The sequence below is a fragment of the Panulirus ornatus genome, chromosome 12 (assembly GCF_036320965.1).
Source record: "Panulirus ornatus isolate Po-2019 chromosome 12, ASM3632096v1, whole genome shotgun sequence".
In the NCBI taxonomy this organism is placed as follows: domain Eukaryota; kingdom Metazoa; phylum Arthropoda; class Malacostraca; order Decapoda; family Palinuridae; genus Panulirus; species Panulirus ornatus.
The window spans coordinates 66,753,961-66,765,366 of record NC_092235.1 but is presented as its reverse complement, the minus strand read 5'-3'; the positions used below and the strand labels follow the sequence as shown (position 1 = coordinate 66,765,366).

At 40.1% G+C, this 11,406-nt stretch overlaps 7 non-coding genes across 7 annotated transcripts; 3 read left to right on the top strand and 4 right to left on the bottom strand.

Moving 5' to 3' along the window:
* On the bottom strand, window positions 1-73 carry TRNAM-CAU (transfer RNA methionine (anticodon CAU)). Its single transcript has one exon. It is a non-coding gene; the product is annotated as a tRNA-Met (tRNA).
* A 1,535-nt stretch (window positions 74-1,608) lies between these two features.
* TRNAE-CUC (transfer RNA glutamic acid (anticodon CUC)) lies at window positions 1,609-1,680 on the bottom strand. The gene has a single exon. It is a non-coding gene; the product is annotated as a tRNA-Glu (tRNA).
* Window positions 1,681-5,885: 4,205 nt separating this feature from the next.
* Window positions 5,886-5,976, bottom strand: TRNAY-GUA (transfer RNA tyrosine (anticodon GUA)). Its single transcript is given in 2 exon segments — window positions 5,886-5,921; window positions 5,940-5,976. It is a non-coding gene; the product is annotated as a tRNA-Tyr (tRNA).
* A 3,195-nt stretch (window positions 5,977-9,171) lies between these two features.
* TRNAM-CAU (transfer RNA methionine (anticodon CAU)) lies at window positions 9,172-9,244 on the top strand. Its single transcript has one exon. It is a non-coding gene; the product is annotated as a tRNA-Met (tRNA).
* Window positions 9,245-9,752: 508 nt separating this feature from the next.
* Window positions 9,753-9,843, top strand: TRNAY-GUA (transfer RNA tyrosine (anticodon GUA)). Its single transcript is given in 2 exon segments — window positions 9,753-9,789; window positions 9,808-9,843. It is a non-coding gene; the product is annotated as a tRNA-Tyr (tRNA).
* A 795-nt stretch (window positions 9,844-10,638) lies between these two features.
* TRNAE-CUC (transfer RNA glutamic acid (anticodon CUC)) lies at window positions 10,639-10,710 on the bottom strand. The gene has a single exon. It is a non-coding gene; the product is annotated as a tRNA-Glu (tRNA).
* A 376-nt stretch (window positions 10,711-11,086) lies between these two features.
* Window positions 11,087-11,158, top strand: TRNAE-CUC (transfer RNA glutamic acid (anticodon CUC)). The gene has a single exon. It is a non-coding gene; the product is annotated as a tRNA-Glu (tRNA).
* Window positions 11,159-11,406: the final 248 nt, after the last annotated feature.

Here is an 11,406-nt window from a genome sequence, read left to right as displayed (position 1 = left end):
TGCCCCGAGTGAGGATCGAACTCACGACCTTGAGATTATGAGACTCACGCGCTGCCTACTGCGCCATCGAGGCATGGAATTGTGTAAATTGGCCCGTAAAAAAACTTCAAAAGAGTTTCCTTTATGTGCTGAAAGGTATCCAGAAGTATGTTTGCGCACTACATAGTGCCAGTTATATACGAAGGAACAATAGAGGATTGTTCGTAGGGTCATGACTATAGGGAGAGAGGGACCACGAGTGGGAAGTGATAACCCATTTTCATTGATAAAACACTGTTAAGTCGTTTTCAAGTTTTCAGACTTGTGCAAGTGTCTCAGGCAGCATTATCTGTAGTATGCATTTGATTTGTATTTTCATGCTTATTGACTTATGTTGAAGGAATATAAGTGTTTTAGGCTCTACTCTCGTGCTTGTAAACCATGTATGTATATCATTCACTGGTCTGCAAACTGCTGAAATTGATAAGATTTTCAGTGATTAGTAAAAAGTTTCGCTTAAAAGATGTGTCAACTGGCCTTATGAATAGGATTATGGCCTATAGTGATGTGCAATTATTTACGTAGGCCCTTTTTATGTCTCCTGGGAGGTATGTTTTTGTTTCCTTCTTTTCAAAAATCAAGATTTTTGCATATTTCGTTGTTTTAAGACCAATTTTCATGAATTCTGTTTGACCTTAGACCAGTACCCTCAGAAAACTTTTCCGTTTAGTTTCAAAGTATTTTGTTGAGTCGCAGGTCTGTTCCATTTAGTCTTGGTCAATAGAGAAAAAGCATTGCGTATAGGTGCCTTTTCCCCAAAGCCCATATTATGAATTTGTGATGTGAACAGTTTGGGCTGTTTGCCTTATGCTGGATCATACCTAACCCTCTGTTTTGCCTCATCCTGTGCTTTACTTCACCATCTATCTTGCCCCTCGCTGAGCTTTGCTTCACCCTTCGTCTTGCTTCATCTCGAGTCTTTCCTTCCCTTGGGCTTTGCTTCATCCTTTAGCTTGCTTCATCCTGAGTCTTTTGTCTCCATAGACTTTGCTTCACCCTTTGTCTTGCCTCACCTGGGGTTTTGCATCACCCGTCGTCTTGCCTCACCATGACCTTTGCTTCACTCTTTATCTTGCCATACCATTTTTCTTTACTACAATCCCTCAGATCATGAAATGCAAGCACTCCATCTCAAAACCTCGTGAATTGATCTTCTCATTTTCGTATTGTAAGTATTGTCATGTTTTGATGAAAGCAAGGGAGGAGACGCCCGGGAAGTTCGTTTATCATGTATTTTCATACATGTCGGGATACAATTGATTGATGGTGGGGAGAGAGTAAAGTAAATCTTATCATCCGTATTATTTGAAAGGGGTAACTTCTGCCTTGTCCTTTCCTTTGGATTATATGAAATTTTAGTTAAGGAAGAGATACATTTAATTTCATGGGTTTGCGTTAGACGATTTGGAATGGCTATGATTGCCTTGATATACTGCGAGATACAGTAATGTTTCCTTTAGCTAGTCATTTATATTTCAGTAAGTATGGGCGCACGCGTGTGATCACGTTTAAGATTATTTTATGTCGTTCAGAAACCTATTTATGGGAACCCCAATTTCGTGCTAAATTTTCCCGTGCCGGGAATCGAACCCGGGCCTCGCGGGTGAGAGCCGCGTATCCTAGCCACTAGACCACACGGGACATGATAGTGCTAAGGACGTTTGCATTTTTCATTCCAATTTGATTAATAGAAATGTCCATCTAAGATGGAAGCGTATTTATACGTCAAAATTTACTTGGATCGTCGACTTTGAAATATGGGTACAAAGGCGGAGTGATCAAGTGGAGGTAGATTATAGTGGTCAATGAATAATGGAGAATACAGTGGTCAATGAATGATAGAGAATACAGTGGTCATTGATTATTAGAGAATACAGTAGTCAATGAATCATTTCGTGCTCTTAGATTAGAGTGGTACATTTTAAAGAATGTTTTAACAACATGGTTACTGTCATTGGCTTAAACTTGATGTGTTATTTCAACCCGGTAATGGACGTCAAAATAGTTACTCTGGAACACATATATGCCATATTTCATGTTTTTGGTCATACGTATTGTTTCCACGTTTCATTTTGCACCTGATCAATTGTTTAGTGTTGCGGCTGTAGGCAGCAGTCCATATCTTCATCTTAGAGTCATGTTATCAGTTTTCATTTGAGAAGATGTTGTGGTATAAAAGAAATTTGTGATAATCAGCAGCTTCATGTCTGCGCTTCATGCCGCGTGAAATATCTTGCAACGTAAAGACAGGACAGGTGCGCATAGGTACGGGCTGGCTGTAAGGGATATGCACTGACGAGCCAGTCATATACTATTTAGCAAGGCTATCAGCTGCTTTAGTGGATTCAGCGGCGATATTATGAAAATTTTGCTAACTAACCATTTCAGTAAAATGTTTTACATGGGCCACTTGTATAGTGAGTGTATGTAGTCTTAGAATTATCTTTAACACCTGAGGAAGGTGTTATAGATCTTTCGGTTGGTGGATGTAGCATACGTTGACGGTCTTAATGACCCTGGCAGTAGATAGGCCTTAAAGCCCAGCGGCTTATGAACATTTTGTTTTAGTTTCCAACTTCAGGCCATCGCTCTACCAAAAAGGCGTGAAGGGATATTTATCTATATTCATGGAGATACTGTTCTAGTGATAAGCCTAAAGAGCTGGCGAAAATTTTAACTTCTACTGACGTGTAATGCAGGATTTTCAAAGTGTGTGGCAGTAGAAGCGAAGGCGTCTTTTCTGAGAGAGGCTATCTCAGCGCATTCCCAGACTTTTTTTTTCAGGTATAGATTGAAAACAATTTTGCTTGACATATGACGACTATGCTTCCGAATTATTTGATTAGTGGCAGGGGGGGGGGATTAGTTGTATTTTTTTGCTAATATTTAAATGAGCATTGTTATAACTTTTATTAGATTACTAATATATGTCGACTTTCTCCTGAACAATGAAAGTGACAACTAGATCAGAAATCAATCCTGTGTGGTGGAATGGGTAGGATACGGGGCCCTCACCCGCCAGGCCCGGGAAGAATATATGAGCACATTTGGCTTGCGGAAATTTTGTGGTCGCAAGGAGACATAAAGTACCAGATGTTAACTGACAACCGACACTTGTGTCACATGAATATCTGATTGGCTACTTTCAGTTAACTATTTTTTCCATGTATTTTTTCTTTCACAGTCCGACAGTGCCCTCTTTATTGTATGATTGTAATATGTAACTATGAATGTCATGCACAGCGATTATTCAGCTGTATTCTTATGTTTTATGTACTATCCTTGTCTTATGTACTTACAGACTCGCCTGTCTCCACACTTTTTTGGATGTTCTTAGTAATGAGTATGATGATTATAATTTTTTGATAGGAATGGTTGCACGATGGTGAAGGGACCCGATTCAACAGCCACAGAGTATCCCTAAGATATAAATATATATATATATATATATATATATATATATATATATATATATATTTTTTTTTTTTTTTTTTTTTATACTTTGTCGCTGTCTCCCGCGTTTGCGAGGTAGCGCAAGGAAACAGACGAAAGAAATGGCCCAACCCCCCCCCATACACATGTACATACACACGTCCACACACGCAAATATACATACCTACACAGCTTTCCATGGTTTACCCCAGACGCTTCACATGCCTTGCTTCAATCCACTGACAGCACGTCAACCCCTGTATACCACATGACTCCAATTCACTCTATTCTTGCCCTCCTTTCACCCTCCTGCATGTTCAGGCCCCGATCACACAAAATCTTTTTCACTCCATCTTTCCACCTCCAATTTGGTCTCCCTCTTCTCCTCGTTCCCTCCACCTCCGACACATATATCCTCTTGGTCAATCTCTCCTCACTCATTCTCTCCATGTGCCCAAACCATTTCAAAACACCCTCTTCTGCTCTCTCAACCACGCTCATTTTATTTCCACACATCTCTCTTACCCTTACGTTACTTACTCGATCAAACCACCTCACACCACACATTGTCCTCAAACATCTCATTTCCAGCACATCCATCCTCCTGCGCACATCTCTATCCATAGCCCACGCCTCGCAACCATACAACATTGTTGGAACCACTATTCCCTCAAACATACCCATTTTTGCTTTCCGAGATAATGTTCTCGACTTCCACACATTTTTCAAGGCTCCCAAAATTTTCGCCCCCTCCCCCACCCTATGATCCACTTCCGCTTCCATGGTTCCATCCGCTGACAGATCCACTCCCAGATATCTAAAACACTTCACTTCCTCCAGTTTTTCTCCATTCAAACTCACCTCCCAATTGACTTGACCCTCACCCCTACTGTACCTAATAACCTTGCTCTTATTCACATTTACTCTCAACTTTCTTCTTCCACACACTTTACCAAACTCAGTCACCAGCTTCTGCAGTTTCTCACATGAATCAGCCACCAGCGCTGTATCATCAGCGAACAACAACTGACTCACTTCCCAAGCTCTCTCATCCCCAACAGACTTCATACTTGCCCCTCTTTCCAGGACTCTTGCATTTACCTCCCTTACAACCCCATCCATAAACAAATTAAACAACCATGGAGACATCACACACCCCTGCCGCAAACCTACATTCACTGGGAACCAATCACTTTCCTCTCTTCCTACACGTACACATGCCTTACATCCTCGATAAAAACTTTTCACTGCTTCTAACAACTTGCCTCCCACACCATATATTCTTAATACCTTCCACAGAGCATCTCTATCAACTCTATCATATGCCTTCTCCAGATCCATAAATGCTACATACAAATCCATTTGCTTTTCTAAGTATTTCTCACATACATTCTTCAAAGCAAACACCTGATCCACACATCCTCTACCACTTCTGAAACCACACTGCTCTTCCCCAATCTGATGCTCTGTACATGCCTTCACCCTCTCAATCAATACCCTCCCATATAATTTACCAGGAATACTCAACAAACTTATACCTCTGTAATTTGAGCACTCACTCTTATCCCCTTTGCCTTTGTACAATGGCACTATGCACGCATTCCGCCAATCCTCAGGCACCTCACCATGAGTCATACATACATTAAATAACCTTACCAACCAGTCAACAATACAGTCACCCCCTTTCTTAATAAATTCCACTGCAATACCATCCAAACCTGCTGCCTTGCCGGCTTTCATCTTCCGCAAAGCTTTTACTACCTCTTCTCTGTTTACCAACTCATTTTCCCTAACCCTCTCACTTTGCACACCACCTCGACCAAAACACCCTATATCTGCCACTCTGTCATCAGACACATTCAACAAACCTTCAAAATACTCATTCCATCTCCTTCTCACATCACCGCTACTTGTTATCACCTCCCCATTTACGCCCTTCACTGAAGTTCCCATTTGCTCCCTTGTCTTACGCACCCTATTTACCTCCTTCCAGAACATCTTTTTATTCTCCCTAAAATTTACTGATAGTCTCTCACCCCAACTCTCATTTGCCCTTTTTTTCACCTCTTGCACCTTTCTCTTGACCTCCTGTCTCTTTCTTTTATACTTTCTTTTATATATACACACACACACACACACGCACACACACACAGAGGGTCACTGAAGCTTATTGTTGAGATTTGTCAAGTGATTTTCAAATTTTTCCCACTTCCAGTTGTGTAGAATGTGAAATCTCATTTTTATATGTGTATACTATTAGTGCTTTTGTATTAGCTGAAACAAAAGTTATTCAAAAGTTAAAGGTTGACAGATAATGGAGGATCCTGAGAGTCGTTAGCAGTAATAGGAACGTGTACATAACCTCACAGAAAGTGAACCCCGTGGCTTTGACAACGGTTGACATAAAAAGTGTATCCTTCGAGCCGGATTCGAACCAGCGACCTATGGATGTCTGTTTATGATTCCAACTACAGTCCACCGCTCTACCAACTGAGCTATCGAAGGATGAGAAAAGTAGGGCAGTTTGCTCGAAAATATTTTTGGAAACTGTCAGTTTTCTGTTGCTGAGTCAGGAGTGGTGAGAGGATTTTGAAGGTGCCGGGTGGCTTTTTATGGAGGAATCATCGAGAGGGGTTTTCACGTGTTTTGCTCCATGAGCGTTTCGCAAGTAATCTCCTTTATTTCTTTATTGCTTTGATGTTTCGTATTTCTGTCGTGATGTATAACACTTAAATTCATGGACTCCCACCTAGACAGGCAAAAATATTTCCCTAATCGCCTCCTTTTCTACAACCTCTTCGCAAGCATAATTTTAGTTCCATCCTTAGCATCAGAATGACACATGTATTATTACTTGACTTCAAACATTATTTATTGTTCCAAAGCCAATCTTTTCTTTCTCAGTTGTTGGACCTCCGACACTCATGTTCCTCACCGACTTCGCTTTCTGAGCTCTGGAAATGTTGATAGCTTGTCGAAGAGGCCGGGAATGGCGTTCTTTCTCTTTATTACGGTCGCCTGTGTTCACTATCATTCGCATTCTAACTCCAGTTAGGATTAACACTGATTTTCTGTGATCAAGGCCAGTGTCTGAGATGATGATATTCCAGAATTGTTCGTGGACAGTGAGTCCACACTTCTTACATAGGATCTGGGTAGTTTTGAATATCAGGTTGTTTCACTTGATACATGAAAATCTATTAAGTAGTTTCTTTTCCTCTGGTGTTGTGTGGTAATAATTCCAGTATTGATGATATCTTTACCGCTTGTCTATGACTCAGTACACACTACTACACATGTTTTGATGTTCATGGCACTAACAGCGAAGGTTCTTGTGTGAGAGAGGCAACCCAGGTGCATAATCTCTCATAAAAACAAGTGATATAAAGAATACAATAAAGATTATTGGGTAAATATTAGGTTGTAGGGACGGAAGTAACAAAGACTATGCAGACAAGAATAAGGATGATACAGTTGTGGAGAAAATTGGGCGTTACGCTAAAGAATGGGAGTAGTTTGCATTCCGGCTACTTGGTTGTTAGGATGATGACAAATGATAGATTGTAGCTTGTTACCAGCTGTAAGCCCTACTTACGCACGTTCATGTGCATAGCAGAATGTCTGCACGTGTGCAGAGCATTCCACTGTAAACTAAGCATGAAGTATGAAGATTTGTAGCTGCATTTACATGCTTTCAACTTATCGTAGTTTGACATAGAAACAAACTTCGTTTACAGGTTTACAGGCGAGTGTTCTCATGAGCCGTCTGCGTCGATGACTTCCATGTTATGGTATTATCTGAGGTGGGGCAGTTCCCTTAACAAAACACGTCATGCAACCAATTTTCTTTGGATGTCAAAAGTCGTGTAGGGATGTTCTCATTATAGCTGTACAACTCCTTTTTCTTCTTTACCCACTTTTGGCACTTTCATCCCAACTGCTCGTCCATATATGATATTATTACTTGTTTCTCTGAAGTTCTCGATACATTGTTGGGCATTTTGTCGTCACCCGTGAGTCAGTCTGCCGATACATCATTTGGTGAAAGAATAACTCGAGTATTGTTCGCGAGAGGAACTTCCTACCTAGATATGTGCCGTTCACCCATACCCTGAAATGCTTTGTCTTTATATAGCTAGACAATTAATAGTTTAAAACTAAGCTCATATTTACACCATAATAACCTCCTGTTGATTGACTGAACTGGTTAGAGTTTGGGGCACTTCGCTGCACAAATTTAGCGACTTGAATAGAAAATTTTTTTGATAGGTGCTATCGGGGTCTGGTGTGTGCTTCGTGCATTTTTTTCTCTTAGTATGGGCAAGCTCCAAATATGGACAATCTGATAGGCCTTTATGACTGGTGTATATGTGTATTTTTCCCTAATACTTCTGGTGTAGTTGTAATTTATCTAATGTGTTTATCAGATCTAATCTCCATCTTCCTGACGTCTATAGAAATACAGTGAAGTGTATAATGTAACGGTGATGTGAAATGACACTGGATTTTGGTAGTGTATTCCAGCCTCCATGACAGACTGTCGGGCTGGATACATATCTATGAGTAGCACCGTCTTGTGTCCTTTGGCTGATATTAACTTTGTATAGTTTGTTGTAGAATTGAAGGCGTCTGGAGTCGAGCGGTGTGATTCGTCTACAAATTATCTACTGGCGAGATGTTATTTTTTTTCCCCACGTTACATTCAGTCGCAGTCGTGTTAGTTTAAAAAAGAAATTGCCTAAGCTTCAAGTAGGCATATCTGTACTGAAATAGCTTACATATATATATATATATATATATATATATATATATATATATATATATATATATATAGGGTTGGCCATAGGAATGGCCAATTACCCTCTGCGTAAACTTAGGGGTCACAGTGCCTTTTTAATAAAAAAACGTCTTTTGAGAGTCCCCAAATCTGCTGATTCCCTGCTGGCGTTGTCCGTCTTTAACTTTAAGGTTGAGATGTTTTTTGGCTGAGAGGAAAATTGGGGAAAGAAAGCATTGTGACTACAGGTAAACGCCGTTTTCTAGTAATCACCGTTACGCTGAATGGCAGAATGTTGAACGTAATGGACTGCAGATATCTAGCTTAATGACTGTTCAGTATTTGATTACCAATTGACTCACCTACGTACATACACACACCTGCGTTTGTCTTAGCCATGTACTTCAGTCTGTTTGATGAAATGCACATGGGTCACCGATGAGGCCTTGACCCAAAGTCGCTCAGGGCGGCATTGTTTAAATATTTGGCACATTACCTAATATTACATTTAAACTACGGATGTTATTCCTGACGTTGTTGTGATTATTATTATTATTATTATTATTATTATTATTATTATTAGTAGTAGTAGTAGTAGTAATAATGATAATAATAATGGTAGTACTATTATTATTATTATTATTATTATTATTATTATTATTATTATATTAGTAGTAGTAGTAGTAGTAGTAATGGTGGTAGTACCAGTAATACTAGTAGTATTTCTAGAACATAATGGTACAAATTACTTTATCTATTCGGATGTTTCACGCAATCTTTTTAATCCTACGACTGCGCCGGCTCCTACCGTTACTTTTGCCCTTGGAAACAATTCTTAGCTATAGAAGTCTTTTATGAATGGGATGAAGCGGTTGTGTAGTCCTGTTTGCAAAAGAATGTACGTAAATTGCACGATGTTTGAAGCCTCGATGGCGCAGTAGGCAGCGCGTGAGTCTCATAATCTCAAGGTCGTGAGTTCGATCCTCACTCGGGGCAGATGTTTTGTCATAAACATTTAACGCACAGTGAGATGCAAGGTATTTGATCGAAGGCTTGGAATTCAGATATGAGCTTTTTATTTTTTTTTTAGCCTTTAACCAGATGATAATGAAGAACGACTTATCAGACATTAGTGTTCCTTCAGTGTGAAAAGTATGCAAGCTGTACTTAGATGATTGTACAAAATGGCATTAGGAACATTAATGACTCCAGTTCACTTCATTTAATGTTTAGGGTTCTGTGAAATGCTCCTGCAAAATAATGAATTTGTGTAAATGTTTTCTGCTTTTACCTTGATCCGTATTACCAGTTGTCTGGGTTCGACGGTAACTTGCTTTCTTAAGAAGCTCAGCACTTGTTCGTATGCGTGGAGGACAAGTTTTCATTTCCACCCTGGATAGACATTAACTCCAATCATATATACTCATACATAACGTTAACTGAAACGAGAGTTGGACCAACTTGCTTTTTGGGAAAAAAAGTGGATTAATTTCCCCTCTTGACCCCTTCGATAGCTCAGTTGGTAGAGCGGTGGACTGTAGTGGTTAAAGAAAGCAGACATCCATAGGTCGCTGGTTCGAATCCGGCTCGAAGGAGAACTTTTTTAATCCACATAAATCCAGTTGAACTTGCCATCCATTATTTAGAATTTTGTGTCTATACATGCTGTGTATATGCCAAATGCGTCTTTGCCAATAATGTGGTCTTATGTGTTGGATTCTCAGACGATGTACATTTGTCTTAGTGTTTATATATTCATCCTTACTAGTCATAGACATGTAATTATAGGTATGAGGAATCCAAAAAGTAGATCACTATAAATTAGTATTATACAATCCCAGGATCCCTTGCAAGGGAGACCCTGCGGGTTGAAGACAACGCGCCAGGCTGGTGCAGGGAAGTGATGGACTCCATGTGAATCGAGAAGGTTCAGAACGAGGCTGTACCTCCTCCCGGCCATTGACGATGATACAAGCTCACATGGAATGGCATTACACATGTTGTATACCCACTTATCAGTGGAGAATGGGGTTTCTTCAAATAGGTTTTTGTCCCGCACTGAAGCCTTCAATGGTATATATATATATGGGTAATGGGGCTGAAACCCACAACCAATTCACATGAAATGTATGATCTTCACAGAATTTATGACCTTTTTACAGGTTTCACAATGCCCATTTCCAAAAGTGTACATGGTGAAGAGGTCTTAAACCACACTATAAAGCAGAATAACTGATAAACAGATTAGGAAAAGTATCGTCGGTGAGTAGCATTAATGATACCTATGCTGATTATAAAGCTCTGTAGTTCTTGCGGTTGGCAACTTGGTCAAAGGTAATGTTTGAAGACAGGTTGCTTTAGACTATCTTTTACGATATGGCTTAAAACCCTTCCCGTGCCGGGAATCGAACCCGGGCCTCGCGGGTGAGAGCCGCGTATCCTAGCCACTAGACCACACGGGATATAAGGATGTTGTTCGAGAAGTCAAGGTCACCGTGTGTCAATCAGTTCAATTAAAACTACGTGAATGACAGTGAACAACAAGAACTGAGGAAGCTTTCGATTTATTAGGGACAGTACAGGACTGCCAAGAGTTTTTCGGGATACGTTGTATAATTATTTAGGTGATAGGGTCAAAATAATTATGAACGGACCAAAGGTAATTGTCTGTGTATTTATCTCTTATGGTGGGTATTTTTAAACACACACACACACACACACTACCTACTAATTTGAAACCTATCCCATATCTTGTTATATAATCTAATTTAGGATTTGGAAGCACTTTGAATGGAACCGAAGGATTTTGGTTTAGTCATCCAACCTGTCTAGTACGTATCCCGTGTGGTCTAGTGGCTAGGATACGCGGCTCTCACCCGCGAGGCCCGGGTTCGATTCCCGGCACGGGAAGGGTTTTGAGCCGTAGTGCAATGTTTACAAGAGATTACAGCATGGGCACGGTAGAAGGGTGATCCATACGCGTTTCTAGACCTCTCGCTTATGGTCCTGGAGACTTGTGTATCCCTGATTTTGTTCTAATCCATAAGACTAATCCTACCTTATCATAGCATGTTTATGATTAATTCACGTAAATTTTCTTTCCAAACCTTTTTTTTTTTTTTGTCTAATCTACTTACACGGTAGTATTCCCCATTTAT